Source organism: Nelusetta ayraudi, unplaced genomic scaffold, assembly GCF_046127955.1.
Source record: "Nelusetta ayraudi isolate G7.1 ecotype Tasmania unplaced genomic scaffold, CSIRO-AGI_Nayr_v1 ptg000064l, whole genome shotgun sequence".
Taxonomy (NCBI): Eukaryota; Metazoa; Chordata; class Actinopteri; order Tetraodontiformes; family Monacanthidae; genus Nelusetta; species Nelusetta ayraudi.
Genome location: NW_027466114.1, coordinates 1,808,812 through 1,825,834, shown reverse-complemented (window position 1 = coordinate 1,825,834; position 17,023 = coordinate 1,808,812). Strand labels below are relative to the sequence as shown.

The 17,023-nt window shown below is 44.7% G+C and overlaps 2 protein-coding genes and 1 long non-coding RNA gene across 3 annotated transcripts in view; 2 read left to right on the top strand and 1 right to left on the bottom strand.

Annotated features, from left to right (window-relative positions):
* Nucleotides 1–17,023, top strand: part of LOC142898370 (NLR family CARD domain-containing protein 3-like) — a 417,525-nt gene that overhangs the window by 199,819 nt on the left and 200,683 nt on the right. The window lies entirely within an intron of this gene.
* Nucleotides 1–17,023, top strand: part of LOC142898405 (NACHT, LRR and PYD domains-containing protein 12-like) — a 143,863-nt gene that overhangs the window by 90,499 nt on the left and 36,341 nt on the right. The gene's annotated exons all lie outside the window — the stretch shown is intronic.
* Nucleotides 1,216–2,772, bottom strand: LOC142898410 (uncharacterized). Its single transcript, XR_012928584.1, has 2 exons — nucleotides 2,581–2,772; nucleotides 1,216–1,753 (listed from the first exon to the last, which is right to left on the bottom strand). It is a non-coding gene; the product is annotated as an uncharacterized LOC142898410 (long non-coding RNA).

Below are 17,023 nucleotides of genomic sequence, written 5' to 3'. Positions count from 1 at the left end.
TATGTCTAACCTTGCCGATGCCATCTTGGCCAGTGAGCGGTGGACTGCACTGTCTGACACAGGAAAAAACAAAACATGATGATTGGTCAGTTCTGCAAGACCACCTACTGTATCTCCCTAACACAACCATGGGCATACTTATGTGTGCTACATGTGTAGAGTGTGTGTGAGTGTGTGTTTGTTTTTTCTCTGAACTGCTCACAAGCTTTAAATTTGAGTTTCAGAATAAGAGCATGTTAACATGTTTTGCTTTCAGTCTGTTTCTCTTCACACTGAGCAACTCCCCTGCCTTTGAAAACAGTCTTTCTAATGAAACACTGCTTGCAACAGTGAGGTGTTTCTTGGCCAGTTTGCTGAGCATTGGAAGTGACTGCTGGTTTTTCTTCCACCAACCCAAAGGCTCCTCTTTCCTGGCCATCACTTTATCCTCCATGTGTCGGCGCATTTGGATGTATGCGTCAGTGTTGACTGTGCCATTTCCCTCTAAAGCCCAAACCTGCATGTCAAAGTCCTGCCATAACCTTGAAGTTGAAGGAGTAGGAGGAGCTACCAACACTGAGAAGGTTGATACACTGACAGAGAGGTTATTGGAAACTGGGGCATCACTGGCATGCTTTTCTGTGTGGTGTTCTTTCTGCATCTCACCGATGAGCTTGGACCTCATAGATTCAACATTTCCATTGTGTGAAAAGACCACATTTTTGAATGTAGGGTCTAATAAAGTGCTGGCTGCCAGCTTGGAAAAGGCCTCCTGCAATTCTCTGCAAGGTGTGACGCCAGTATATTAGCGTTGGGCCCAGCAGACGCACTTGCTCTTTGGAGCAGAGACAGCAGAGGTCTCACTTTAGAAAGTGTGACATTTCTATCTGCGGACACTTCTCTAGTGACCTCTTCAAATGGCTTGAGGGCTTCAATAGCCTGGCTAATAGAATGCCAGTCTTCCTCACTAAGACAGAGGTTGGCTTTACCAAGGAGGCAAAGTGCTGTCTGAGCAGCTTGTTGCTGTTCAGACAGCACTTTGCCTCTCCAACATTGTTCCAGACACTGTTCCATCTTGTCTCGACCGACTGCTTCAGTTTCTTTTCTTTCAGTCTCAATGCATCTTGTTGTTTTTCAAGCAGTTCTGTTGCTTTGGAGCTATGGTGGAAATATACACAACACTCACAACAGCGCTACACTTTTCAATTACTGACATCAACCTCTGGTCAGACTTCATTGAGTCTTTGACTACGAGATGTAATGAGTGAGCGTAACATGGAATATGTTTCCACATGTTGGTCCTGACAGCTTTGACCATGTTGGCTGCATTATCTGCAACAACTGCATGTATTTTATTGTTTCTGCCCCAGTCCTCCACAGTCTGTGTTAGTACATTAGACATGTTGTCACCAGTGTGATCCTCTACAACATTGACAGTGTCCAGGGTGTAAGCCTGGATTTCCCACTCCTCATCTATACAGTGTGCTGTCACTGTCAGAAAGGCTTGAGTTGCCCGGGAGGTCCACATGTCAGTGGTTAAGACAACACTAGAAGCTCTGTATAAACATTCTTTCACTGCTGTTTTCACCTCAGTATACAAATGTGCTATTTGTATTGTCATCAGGGTCTTCCGTCCAGGTAGACGATAGCGTGGCTCAAGCACCTTCACTGCACTTGATGAAGCCCGGATCCTCCACAATTGAGATGGGCTGCATGTCAGTAACTATCATCTTAGAGAGGCTTCTTGTGATGTCCTGTGCTCTTTGGGAATCATCTGAAAAAGTTTGGAATTTCCATCAAGCTGAGTTCTAAATACACATACATATTTTTCAACAAAGTAAAGAATAGTTGACAATAATCTACACAGATGTTATCAACAATTGGTCGAATAAGTGTAACCGGTTGAATCGTGTCGTTTGCGTTGTGTTGAGTTTGAGTGACCCACACCGTGCTCAGCTCTGGAGGCTATCTCCGTTTATTCTGGCAACTCTCCCACGGAGTACACGGAACAAAAGGGGCACAAATACAACATACCTGACAACAGAAAGTGCAATACAAAATCCTTTGTCAACTGCTGATACATATGTGGAGCCCCCTACACAAATTAATTGACATTAAAGTATACAACCAAATTGTGAAATTAAAAGTAGACCTCACCGAGGCTCACCTCTCCCACGGAGTACACGGAACAAAAGGGAAGAGGTGAGGCGGGAAAAACTCTTATATAGGGGGTGTGTGCCCCCAACAGGTGTCCATAGGGGACTGAAGCTTGGAGACAAATGTTCCACATTAAAACAAAGAGGCTTAATTGTCAGGTGTTACTACTAAATTTTGTGAAATTATACAAATAATATCCAGCTTCTTCTACAATTACTATTAAAACATAAATGATCCTGTTACATAAGGTCAAAGCTGAAGCCACAAGTTATGCAGACAGCACTGTCTTCATGGTAAGAAAAAGCCTGTATTTGAGTGAAGAATAGGATTCATTACCATTCATTATATTCATTTCAGTGAATCTATGATTCAAATGAAAACAGTAAGAGTAACATTATGACGGGAAAAGTATTTGAAAAGCACTGTCTTACTACCTGCACCCACCTGGGTATTTGCTTTGTCCAAGAAAGCTCTCCTGCAACGTCTTTTGAGGAACTGGAGTAGAAGGAGAGGAATCCTGGACCTGCAACTGCTTGCTTTCAGCTTCCTACAAATCAAGAGTGCTTGCGTGTCTGTAATGTCCGTGACGGGAGTTCCACTCGTGTATAGTAGTTTGTTTTTATTAACAAGATTCCCTCTTCCCGGTCTCCTCTTACTTCCCGGCTTCCGCCTACGTCACCTACTCCCTAGGCACTCTCTTAAAGTGACAGTACCATTAACTGATACATCCATTACAGTGTCGCTCCTCTAAACAGGTACAAGCCTAGCCAAATCCACTAGCCTAACTTTACAAACCTTATGTGCTGTTGGGTGCGTGCTCTTCAAATGTGAAAATGGGTTGCTGGTGTTGCTCCTGTGCGACACTCTTTTGTCGCACAAATGGCATCGCGCAACGTTTTTGTCCACCGGTGAGAAATGTGACCACACGACGCTACGTTTCCTTTTCACGCTTAACCAATCAGACTCTCCTCCGGCCGCCGCCATTACTCTGCTCTTCCATGCACGGCTGCGGTGGGCTTTGGCGTGTCCAATAGTCAGAAGTAAGCTGCCGCGGTTGTGGTTACAAAAACAAAATCAAAAAAAGTGTACGCATGTCGATGCAATGTTTTACTCTGATTAGCGATGGATATATCGATAACAATATCGACGTGCACATCACTGTCCACCATGGAACAACCTTCTTTCTTTGCCCAACTCCCTTTAACTTCATAGCTTTCTTGGCAGCTTTTAAAATAGCTGCACAAATATATTCATTGAACCCAGGGGCGTCCAAACTTTTCTCACTGAGGGCCACATACATAAAAATATAGGAGCGGCTGGGCCGCTGGCTAGAAATGAGCTATATAGCCTTAACGTTAGTGTATTAAATAGTCAATTATTCTGCTGAGTATCAGCTGCGCTGGGTGTGTAAGCCGGGCCATCCAGCTGCGGTGCTGATCCGACGCCACTCGTGCCAAAAATCCACACAAATGTCACTCGATCAAGGAGCAAATCTGCATCAGATGAGATCAGCTGACTTTGCGTGTGCAGTGTGTACGCTGTGCACAGCGGTGTGCACTCTGTGTGTTAATAAGGAAAAGGCATAGAAGAAAGTGGTGCGCAAAAGCAGGGTAGTGACAGAATTAATGCGCATTATTGATATTTGTCGCATGTGTACCTGCACATGCATGCTTATTAACACACGGGTACTGTGGAATATATTTTCTACTCACCTAAAGTGGGAACGGCATTGCACTCAGTGGGAGCAGCTCCCCCTGGTGTTAAAACTAAGAAGTGCAATACACTCAGGCAAAAGTTGAAGTGCGGGCCATATTCTATTCTATTTAGAACATTTCTTGCGGGTCAATTAAAAATGGATCGCAGTTGGCCCGCGGGCCGTAATTTGGACACCCCTGATTCAAGCTATCAATATCAAGACTTGGATGGATTTGTCCAATGTCTTTATGACTAATGTGCCTAAATTTCTCCCACTCAGCACCACTAAATGGGCGCCCCTGTGCTCTCCCTGAATCTTGGTGTTGTAGATTCAATGCCTCTTCTATCATTATTGGATAATGGTCACTTCCTATAGAGCTTTCCTTTATCACGTCCCAAGAACATAGAGCTGCCAGTGAATGTGATGCTAGTGTGGCAGGTGGGTTTGCCCCCACCTTTGCGTCGTCAGTCACACCTGCGCTGCAGTGAAATTTTAGCGTCATTGATTACACCTGCGCCAGAGTGAAACTAGTCGTTTTAAAAACACACGCCAGGCTGCAGTCAGCACTCTGTCGCCTGGCGTGTCCACGTTGAGAACTCTGTCTTCTGCAGCTCTTAGCCTTTCGGCTAGCAATCCTAACGCGGGCTGGGCCATAAGCGCGGCCGGAGGAGGAACCCTGGCGGGTGCCCGTTCATCGGGAGGTGGTGCTGTGTGTGCGTGATCGTGTGCGTTCACCGCTTGGCTGTTAAAGCCGCAGTTTGTCGGAGCCTCTCCTCCTCTGGTGCTCGGTTTGGCCGCAGCTGTGCAGCTGAATACCGGTGCCCCGAGACGGGAGTTGGAAGGACGCTGGTTTCAACCCCCAGCCTGGGTGCAGTCGCTCCGTCTTCCTCTGCTTCTTCATACCTCTGTTACGGTTGCGGCGGCGACTTTCTCGCAACTAATTGCCGCATTGGTCGAGCCGGGTAACAGTTGGTGTCACCACCACAACGCTGATATTTGTCGTTTGATTTTGGTTTAGACAATTGGGTTTGTCTGTTTCTTTTGTTAGTGTAAACATTTTTTCTTTGGTTGGTTTCTTTTCTTTGTTTTGCTGTCAAATTTTGGGGAAACTTTGGTTATTTATTAAATAGCGATTTTGTTATAGTTTGATTTCTTTTTTTTAGTTAACATTTAATTTCCCCGTGCTCGTTGACTTCTGTTTGGTCTGTTCTGTCCTGTGCATGTGTGTGCGTGCGTGCGAAGGCTAAATAAAAAGCGGCCTTTGTTTTAACTACTTAACGCCTGCCTGAGTGTCTAGGTATTATATTAATGTTGTTCTCTTTTCCTTTGGACAGGAGTTGGCGTAGCGTGCGGCAAACTGCGTCGGTGGTGGTTCCCCTTCACTTTGCTTTATTTCGCACAGCACGAGGTGAATTTTGCTTTGCAGTGATTCCCTTAGTTTTGTTTATTCCCCTGTTTTTTTGAGTTTTCTTTGGTTTGTTTAGCCTGCCCGCTTGGCTACGTCCAGCCCCGGTCCCCTTAATTTCCCATGTTTAACAGTCTTTTTGGTATACTTATTGTCTTGACACTCAGGCAGCGAAACCTAGTCTTATTGTTCTTTTAAAAAAGTGTTTTTCTGTGTTTAAAAAAAGAGTTGACTATTTTAAAATTGTCAAATTAAGCTGTTTTTGGAAGTCCATCTTGTCCTCTTCCATCCTAGAGTGTAACGAACCTGTGTAGCCCGAATAATTTTTATTGTAGTTCATTTCCTGGGGTGCAACTCCCCAGGTGGCGTTGTCCGGCAATCCTCCCCCATTTTCCTTTACACCCACTGTAAGAATTGTCTCCACCTCCGCCAGCTCCCCTCGCCACAAACGCAGTCAAGACGGATCCGGAAGGTGTTTAACTCGCGGTGGCATCAGGCTGAAACTAGTTCTGAACGTCCCGGTCCAGTTCAAACCGGCAGTTCTTTCAAGGGAATGCCGACCCGTGGTGCTCTGTGTGCCTGGCTGCGGCCACGCAGGTGTGTTGTTGTTTGCGGTGGAACACCGCTGGGTGGGCGGGACTTCTGGTGGCGCTTCCCGGCCTCGTGGTGCTGAATGAAGATTTGGAGCTGAGAGCAGCGTGCGTGCGCGTGCGTGTTTCACTCCTGTGGAGTGATTTTCAGTTTGCCCCCTTGTTCCTCCTCGGATCGCTTAGATTCCCTGGGATTTTTAGTGGTGGGCAAGTGAAGCCTCGTGATGCACTGAGGCTTTCCTCACAATTGTGCCGAAAAAGATACAAAACTTCAAGACTTGAGTGACGGTGACATCTGGTGGACAACTGAAGACATGGCAACCTCTGAAGAGCACAACTGAAGCACTGGCACGGTTTCAATCCCATGACAGCAATAAAAGCTCAGAAAAGTCTTTGTGGTCATTCAATTGTTTTGTCCTTCATACCAAATAATGATTATATCGTCATTACAAAAACTATGCAGATTCTCTCCCCCATACTCTGAAACACAATCCAGATTAACACAAAGAATAAATGCAAATTATGTTTAGGGTTAAATGTTGGTTCAGGGTTTATTTAAAGCGTTGAGCTTTATTCTTGATTTACAAACTGTACTAAAAGTCCCTAACAGGATTACGGATTCTTCCTACTTTGCAAATGATCATGGTGTTTCAATTCAGAGACATTGTGTTTTGTTTTTGTTGTTTTGGAAGTGTATTTCAGGAAAACCCTTAAAGATAATGGTTTGTCATTTGGGGACTTGGACGGTTGTTTTTTTTTTTGTTTTTTTTTTAAGGATTATTCACAGAAGCAGACAAGCAATTTGTCTTCACAGGTTTTTATTGGGAAATATTCCTTCTTTTTTTTTTGTTCCTACTGTCGCAGGCTTCAGTCGGCTACTTTTCTGGCTGAGCAGCTCCCCAGCTTTGGAAATGATCCTTTCACAGGGAACAGATGATGCTGGGATGCACAGATACTTGCATGCAGTTTTCCAAAGCATAGGATATAGTCTGCTGTGCCACCCAGTCACTTCTGCTCTTGTCAGAATTTGTTCTTTCAAATATCTATGACACAGACAGTACCACAATGAATGACTGAATAAACAACTGATGTTTCAACACTTTTTAACATGCATACCTCTGGATCTCCACTGCAGCGCTGGCAGATGCACTGCTGATGCGGTGCCGAGACTCGACGTAGTTTTCCAGGAAGGCCCACAAGTTGTCATTTTCTTCACCGGCACTGGCGGATGTTGTTGCTGTCTCCAGTGGCACATCTTCTGCCGACCCATCAATAAGACTGGAACACTCTGGTGTCAGCGTTTCTACAGCAGCCTGAGCATTGCTTTGATTAATAAAGCCAGCCTGTTAAAACCGTGGCTCCAAGATGGTGGCCACCGACGGGAGTTCACCTTTTTCCAAGCCACTGAATTTTTCACTCAAATTAGTATTCAAATTGTTGGTAAGCGTGACCCCAATACCAGGAGCTGTTTGGGCACATTTGGCAGAAATGACACGCCTCAGCATTTTGGCTATAGGAATTGCCTTTGAGCCTGACACACTCCTTTCCTCAGAAAGCTCAACAGTTGCCTGAGACTGGCCTTCAAACTGTCAGGCACTGGGTGATTGCTGCATAGTCATCAGCAGTGAAAGGCACTATGTCAGTGCTAAGTGATGCCAGGGCTGCCCCTAAAGGTTCTCTCTGCTCATAAAGCCTATGGAGCATGGCATAAGTGTTGTTCCATCTGGTTTCCACCTCTTGAACAAGCTTTTTTTTTATTTATTTTTTTATTTTTTTATTTTTTTTTTTTGGGGGGGGGGCATGCCCACATTGGCTTGAATACAGCACAACCTTTCCTTTGCTTTTGAACTGGAGTGTTCCACTATTTTGCCGGCCCTACTGCGCATGTTTTCCAGCTCAGTCTGACTGTTTTTTCTTCTTTTTTTAACAATTAAATTGAGCATGTGGGCAAAGCAATAAATATGTCTAACATTTAACACATATTGTGAGCTCCATCAGTAACCATCACACAGACCTTTTCCGTGATTACAAACTCTGCCATCAAATTTGCAATTGCTTCTGAAATATTATTAATAATTATTAATATTAGCTTCTGTGTGGGTCAAAGGAAAATACTGCACACCTAAAAGCACAGTAGCCAGATCTAGGCTGTCTGACACATAATAGCAAGTGACATCAAGGTACGCATCCATGTTGACTGATGTCCACATGTCTGTAGTCAAACTAACAGCTGAAGTTTGCTTAATTTCTGCCAAGGCCTTCTCTTTGGTTAAAGTGTACCTTGCTTCCACCATTGCCTTTACAGTTTTGCGGCTTGGAATGGAATGTGTGTGTGTGTGTGTGTGTGTGTGTGTGTGTGTGTGTGTGTGTGTGTGTGCGTCACTGACCTTCACCACTAGGCTGTGACCTCTGCCTTGACCTTGTGGTCCTCAGTGGGACCTGCAGCAGAAAACAGCAGGTTTCTACTAGTCAGATTCTATGAGCAGGTCACATGATGACATCAGCAGCAGCAGCCAATTAGAAGGTGGAGGCTGGAGGTCCTCACCTGTCCCTCAGGGGTCTGGGCTCTGCACCCTGGATGACCTGGAGCCAATGTTCCCTCTAATTTTTCAACACAAGCTCCTTGAGCACACTGAGGACCACTGTGAGCAACATCAGATGTGCACGCTGTGGCCACACACCAGTATCACACCTGTTCAAAACCTTGGATCATAGCAAGTTACATGGCTTATTAAAAGAATCAAATTCCAGCAGCAATTTTCATGAGTTGACTTTGAATAGAAGTGATTTGGCCCACTTCAAATGAAAAAGAGCAAAATCTTGTTGTTGATGAGATGTGTAGTGTGTTATATGTGAGAGTCCTGCTTTAACCATAGGAAGAGTCCTGCTTTGGCCTGGCTGAGGTCCAGTTGTGGCCTGGCTGAGGGTCATGTTCTGGAAGAAATTATACATTTTACACCTTTCACACATTAAATTTTGTTCATGTAGTGCCGCATCTGGACCTCATCTTCTTCTCACAGGACAACTGGAATTTATTGCAGCACGGCCTGAATTTTTTTCAAAAATGAATCAACAAATGTTTTGTTTCATTAATGGCCTCAAAAAGTTTTGACTTGAATTGACTTCAGAAGCTGCACTATGAGTAAAGGAGTTGATTTTAGAACCATCCAGGACTGCTGAAGGTGAGTTGTGATAGATCTCGCGTGATGCTGTGAGATTCTCGGACCGTCGGCGCAATCCAAAATGGCGACACCCTGTCAGTAGTAAACAAACTTTACATGACTATTTTGCCGAATTCCATATATTTATAAAATAGATTAAAAACGATAAGAGATAAGAAGCCTGGAGGACGAGGAGAGCTTAGCCGATCTGGAAAAATATCTAGACGACATCTTCGACCGAAGAGTTATGGGGAAGTCGGGCAAGACGCCAACGCCAACGTCAACGCCGTCTTCCAAGCGAAGCCGTCCCGAAGACTCCCCTGGAACAATTTCACCACCCGGCAATTCCTCGATTGACATATTATTGTCGATCGAACAAAGGCTCTCCAGCGTTGATGCCAGGTTAAACTTAATGGAAACACTCCACAAGGAATTCCAGGCGATGCGCGAGTCGCTGGAATTCAGCCAGCAACAGGTTGTCTCACTAGCCGCAGAAAACAAGGAGCTGCGAGGGTCGGTTAAATCTCTCACTGAGGGAATGAGCCAACTCTCTAAAGACAATAAATACTTAAAAGAAACAGTCCTAGACCTCCAGGCGCGCAGCATGAGAGACAACCTGGTGTTCTCAGGGATCCCCGAAAAGGCGGAAGAAGACCCGGAGAAGACGGTCGCGGACTTCTTAACAAAGCATCTGAAGCTTCCTACGGAGACCGTCAAGAACATCACCTTCCACCGGGTACATCGTCTTGGAGGGAAGAAACCTGACAGCCGCCGGCCGAGACCCATCGTGGTAAAATTTGAACACTTCAAGCAAAAAATGCTGGTAAAGAGCCGAGGACGGGAACTTCGCGGAACCGACTTTGGAGTGAACGATCAATTTCCAAAGGAGATTCTGGATCGACGAAGAGTCCTCTTCCCGATCCGGAAAAGGTTCCTCGCTGAAGGCTCTAAAGCGGTTGTCGCGGTAGACAAACTGTTTGTCAACGGTCAGCTCTACCGCGATAGCGAGTCAACTCCGTGGTTGTACTAACCGTTCTCTCCACAGGCTTCAAGACAACAGGTAATATCGTATTAACGCAGCTTATGCCAATATTGTTGTCAATGATAATCACGTAAGCGCCATTTCAGTTAAAGTATGACTTTTCTGCATCGAACTGATTCTCCCCCCTCAATATCCCTCCCCTCAAACTGCACTAATGTCTCTTCCTCACTTCTTTTCTCTCTGGTAACAATGTTCACCGTGACAGATTGCAACGATGTTTGTTTACATTGGCAGTTGTACGCGCGCACGCACGCACGCACGCACACGCACACACACACGTAACACACACACTAACACATACACCACTCTAGGTCTATATAGTAAACATGACCTCCCTTAAGTTCGTCACTTGGAATGTGTGGGGTATAGGTACCAGGGACAAAAAATTTAAAATTCTCAACCATTTGAATTTTCTTGAAGCCGACATTGCCCTACTACAGGAAACTCACTTAACAAACACTACAGCACATAATCTAAAATCGACCCTTTTTCCAAACATCTACTCGGCGAGTTACAACTCGAAGCAGAGAGGTGTGGCTATCTTGATCAATAAGAGACTTAATTTCATTATAAATAGTACAATATCTGACCCTAATGGAAGATATATAATAATCAACACGAACATTGACAATAAAGATTACTGTATTGCTAGTATTTATGGCCCAAACGTGGATGATCCCTCTTTCTACCATGCCTTTTTCTTGTCACTCTCTGCACATGTAAACACAACACTCATAGTAGGGGGTGACTTCAACCTAGTGTTAAACTCTGATATTGATAGATCCAACACCTCAGCTAGCCAACGACACTCATTAGCTGCAGACACATTAAAACAGTATATGAGTGATTTTGGTTTATCAGACCCTTGGCGTTCAAACCACCCAACTCACAGAGAGTACACCTTTTTCTCTTCTGTTCACCACTCATACTCACGCTTGGACTACTTTATCACCAGCAACTCACTCTTGGCAGATATCCGGGAAGCCCGGATCCACTCCATCACTATTAGTGATCATGCACCTGCCTCTATCTCCGTCTCTACAAAGGCACCTAGAGCACCGATCTGGAATTGGAGGCTGAACACGTCATTACTCATAGACTCAGATTTTATAAAATACTTTAATCGGGAGTGGACAATATTCCTACAAATTAACGACTTGCATGAAACTCCTGTACATGTTCTATGGGAAACAGCTAAAGCAGTAATGCGGGGCAAAATAATATCTTACTCATGCCACAAAAAAAAAAAGGAATTAGCTCTGGAGTCTGAATTAGTTAATAATATTAAAACATTAGAATCTTCATATGCCATCCAACAGGAAGAAGACGTATGGAAAGAGTTATGCAAACTAAAAACGGAATTAGCCAAACTGACAGATAAAAAAACCAAGTTCCAAATGCAAAGATTACGCCTTGAAAACTTTGAATGCAATAATAACTCTAGCAAATTCTTAGCGAACCAGCTAAAGTCAAACAGAGAAAAAGCAACAATCTCCTCCATCAAAAACCTGGATGGCAAACTAACCCATAACCCAGAAGAAATTAACCAATGCTTCAGAGATTTCTACAAAAAATTATATTCCTCCGATAATAATCCTTCAGAAGCCTCAATAGATAACTTCCTTAATAGTATTGTGCTCCCTAAATTAAATCAGGAACAGGCTACTACAATGGATGCAGATCTCACTCAGGAGGAATTTGAAGAAGCCTTGGCACAAATGCCAGTAAATAAAGCCCCAGGACCTGATGGCTTCCCAGTAGAATTTTATAAGGCACTTTGGCCTACTATTGGTCCGACCTATAATAGAATGGCTAGAGAGATCCTAAATACTGGACTTCTCCCATCAAACATGAATTCTGCTAACATTATCCTCATACTCAAACCGGACAAAGACCCATCGCTTCCGACTAGCTACCGACCAATATCATTAATCAATACCGATCTTAAAATTATTTGTAAAGCAATAGCTAGACGACTAGAAAAAATTACTCCATATATAATCCATCCTGACCAAACAGGGTTTATTAAAGGTAGAGATTCAACCTCCAACGTACGTAGATTTATCAATCTGATAGATTATACTAACGCCAACAATCTACAAACAACAATTGTTTCGCTAGATGCAGAAAAAGCATTTGACAGGGTCAATTGGAGTTTCTTATTCTCAACACTACAAAAATTTGGTTTCGGGAATTCATTTATATCCTGGATACGAACATTATACAGCTCTCCGTGCGCCTCAGTCAGAACGAACAGCCAGACCTCTCAAAGGTTTAATCTGCAACGAGGAACCAGACAGGGCTGTCCTCTCTCCCCTTCACTATTTGCAATGTTCATAGAACCTCTGGCAGCTGCAATTCGGCAAAATGATAATATCAAAGGAGTCCAAACTTCAACATCTGACCATAAAATAAGCTTATATGCCGATGACGTATTGTTATTTCTTCAAAATGCACAATCCTCACTTACTGAAGTTATCAGCCTTATTGACAATTTCTCTTGTATTTCGGACTATTCAATCAATTGGGCAAAATCCACGGTGCTACCGCTTAATTGTAAATTTAAACGAACCACTCTAGCACCATTGCAAGCCGGTAACATACGATACTTAGGTATCAACTTCTCTCCCAACCTATCAGACTTAATACAACTCAATTTTATCCCGCTATTAAAGAAAATAGAAAATGATCTAATTCGATGGAGAAACTTACCCATATCTCTTTTAGAGAAAGTTGCAACAGTAAAAATGATGGTTTTACCGAAACTAAACTACCTTTTCTCAATGATTCCCTATCAACCTCCTGCTCAGTGGTTTAAAACCCTGAACTCAAACGTCACAATATTTCTATGGAAAAACAAACCACCCCGTATCAGTCTGAAGACGCTTCAAAAAGCGAAAGATGCTGGGGGACTAGAATTGCCAAACTTTTATTACTACTATATTGCCAACAGAATAAAGTATATTCATAAGTGGTTCAACCCTAGCCCACATGATGTATCCTGGCATGTCATAGAACAAGCCTATTGTGGTGATATTCAGTTAGCAGACTTGCCATTTATCAGCACACCAAAACACCACAGCTGCATGAAAAGCGTTAATATAAGTCACTCTCTGACGGCTTGGATGGAATTTCTGAAAATCACAGGTTCTTCCCCTCTCCCGTGCGGTCGTATGCCCATCTGGAACAATCCTGATTCACTACAAAATAAAAAAGCACTTAACTTCACACATTGGGCAGATAAAGGTATAACTCACGTAAAACACATAAGAGAGAATAATAATTTTAGACCATTTCAAGAGCTTGTGACACAGTTTGGAATTAACAGTAGTTGTTACTTAGAATACATGCAAATTAAGTCCATAATTAAGAAAAAATTCAAACTTGAACAAACACACATGGAGGTCTCTCCGGCTGTACAGTCGGTCCTTAATTTCTCACCTCCTAAACTACTTTCCAAGATATATAAAATCCTTACAAACACAGATCGCACTATTTCTATCCCCATTGCTAAGTGGGAAAGAGACCTGTCTCTCCAGCCCCACTCTAATTTCTGGAGAACAATCTGCCTGAACACCTTTTCACTGATAAAACAACCTAATCTACAACTAATACATTTTAAAGTACTCCACAGGATCCACTACACTGGACAGCGGATGTTTCACATGGGCATGACCGCCACTCAAACCTGCTCACACTGCACAGTTAATGTTCCAGATAGTTACCTACACGCTGTATGGCATTGCCCACCAGTAAATAAATTCTGGCACATAGTATGCAATGATCTATCAGCACAGGTCGGTTACACCATCACAGCCACTCCTTCTTTTTGTCTCTTAGGAGACCTTAGTGATATCACCTCAGATAAGGCAGAATCTCGCATGCTGATCACCTCCTTATTTATCGCTAAGAAAACAATCCTCATAAACTGCCCCTGGCTCTGGGCCGGGGGCCCTCCTGTTGGTGGGGGGACTGGTCCGTCCCTGTGTCTGGGAACTGGCGCTGGATCGTACACGGTGGGGTCACATGCCTGGGGTGGGGCTGCGCGGCCGGCGGCTACCGCTCCTGTGTGCCCGGGTGGTGCCTTCTGCCCCACCTTCGCCCTCCGTCTCCCTGGTCGCTGCCGCTGCCCCGGGGCCCTCGGGCGGTGGGGGGCGGCCCCCCTTTGGCTCCTGGATCCCTGTGGTGTCCCCGGCCCCGATGTCACTGAGGGGGCGCCCTAACCGGGAGTCCCCCCTGGTCACATAATGGGTGTATTTATTTATTTTATTTATTTTATTTTTATTTTTATTTATTTATTTATTTATTTTTATTTATTTATTTATTTATTTATTTTTATTTATTTATTTATTTTTATTTAATTAATTAATTAATTAATTAATTAATTTATTTATTTATCTTTTTTCCTTCTGTTTTGGGGATTTGTGTCTTGGGTGGCCGCTGCCCGGCCTTCTGGCCGGGCGCCACGGGGGACTCGATGTGGGCGGCGACCGGGTCCCCGGTGGGCCTCCCCCCGGTGCAGTCTCCTCGCCCTTGCATGGGGCACCGACTGCACCCTCGTTGGCGAGGACCTGGCCCCCACGCAGCCAACGACCCACTGACATTATCACTAGGGCTTTGGATGAGGGTCTCCATTGGCCGGCCACCGCTCCATCCGAGACCCTCTCCAATTTTAATAGCATTATAGACACTTAGGGCCTGGGCGGGGGGGGTTCGTGCACTGCGGCCGCCGCCCTGCAGCAGCAGTGTGGTTGCCCCAGGGCCTTACCACCCTTCCATTTTAAACGCACCATAGTCCAACACACCAGCAAGTGCACATACACACACACTGACACTCCTACACACAGTGGGGTCGGCCTGCTAGTGGGGGCTGGACCCGACATCTTTCCCACCCTGGATGGGCCCTGTGCAGTCCGGTGCCCCCGAGGTGCGAGACCGGCTGGGCTTATGGGGACCTTGCCACTTGTGGCGGGGTCCCCCTTCCCCCAATCCCGGGACCGGGCCGCTGCCCGGGTGGTCCCCCTGCGCCGCTCGGGGGCGGGTGGGCGGCGACGACCTGAGACACGGGGGTCTGACAATGGTGGGCGGGGGCCCACGGATTGATTATTTAATTTTATCTTTTTAATTATTTATCGGTGTGGGTGGCTGGGGGGTGTGGGGGGTGGAGGGGGCCGGTTGATGCGCCATACTGGGTCCGTAGGGAGGGGGCCTCTGGGTGCCCGGGCCTGCCTTGGGTACCGATCCTCCCGGTGGGTGAAGGGGCTGGGTCCTGTCATGGGGATGAGTCTGGTCTCGCTTGCCCTGGGGGGCCCCCGTCCGGGGGCCGGGCTCTGCTGCCTGTCCGCCCTGGGTGGTGTCCCTTCTCCTTGGGGTATCTGCCTCCCTGTCATCCTGCCCTGGCTCCTCGTGGGGCGGGTGCCCTCTGGCCCAGGGGCCTGCTGCTCCGGGCCTCTTCCTGGCCGGCTTTGCGGTGGGTGTGCCGTGTCCGGGGCCCCCCCCCCGGCTCGTCGCTGGCGTGGGGCGGTTGCGACCTCGGAGACCGCACTAATTGGCAGCCTACTTCCAGTGACGTACTTAAACACACCCACTCCCACATTCAGGTACACACACCACCACATCCATACACACACACACACACACACACACACACACACACACACACACGTATACACAGATGCAAACATGCACACACACACAAGTATACACACATGCAAATATACACACACACCCGCACACACGCACACACACACACAAATATACACAAGCGCGGGTACACTGTTGTACACTATTGCATAGCTTATTGTCTTATTTATCCATGAGTAGATTATTATCATCATTATTATTACTACCATCATTATTATTATTATCATTACTATTATTATTATTATTACTATTATTATTATTATTATTATTATTATTATTATTATTATTATTATTATTATTATCATCATTATTATTACTACCATCATTATTATTATTATTATTACTATTATTATTATTATTATTATTATTATTATTATTACTATTAACGTTGCTATTATTATCATCGCTATTATTATTAACATCACTGTATGAACTTGCATGTATGTTTGTATGGGTATATATGCACTATCTGACAATTAGCTATGCATATTTACGATCTGTTTTGTTCTCTTTTAACACAATTGTATATTGTTGCCAGTTGCCTCCTCTACTCCTCTCTCTCTATCCCTCTCATCATCTCATCATCCCCCCCCCCCAACACTCATTTCCCCTCTCTACTCACCCCCCTATCTATCCCCCTCAGTCCGGTCATGGCCAGAATGTCACCAAGAACATTATAATAAAACCACTGAAGAGGTCGCTCCTGAAACCACCCATGTGGCTCACACTCTCAAGATCTACCTCTGAGAATAAAATCTGTCAGCCATCATAGACATTCAGAGACACTTCTGTTTGTCATTATGGCCAGACCGGACAAGAAAAAAAAATAAAAATAAAAAAAATAAAAAAAAATATGTGTGTGTGTGTGTGTGTGTGTGTGGTGTGTGACTGCAGTTGTGCTTGTTATTCTCCTGATGAATCTGCTAAAAAACATCAGAAGCCTTTTGGAAACCAAATCTGAAAACTGATCAAATGAAGCCACAACCAATGAAACCAGGAGAAACAGACGGGTCAGGGTCAGAGGTCAGAGGTCAAGGTCATTGCTTTGTATATTAAAAAAGTTTCCAACACATTTACATATGTATTTTTTGTAAACATCTTTCACATTTGTATGTTCTTAAACGTGTTTATTTTAATAACGTTTTAATAATCCTTTGGCCCTGCGATGAACTGCCGACTTGTCCAGGGTGTCACCCTGCCTTCGCCCTAAGACAGCTGGGAGAGGCTCCAGCAGACCCCCGTGACCCTGAATAGGAATAAGCGGGTATAGAAGATGAATGAATGAATGAATAATCCTTTGTGTTTGATCTTAAATGTCTTTTTTTAAAACACATTTTATCATCTGCATGC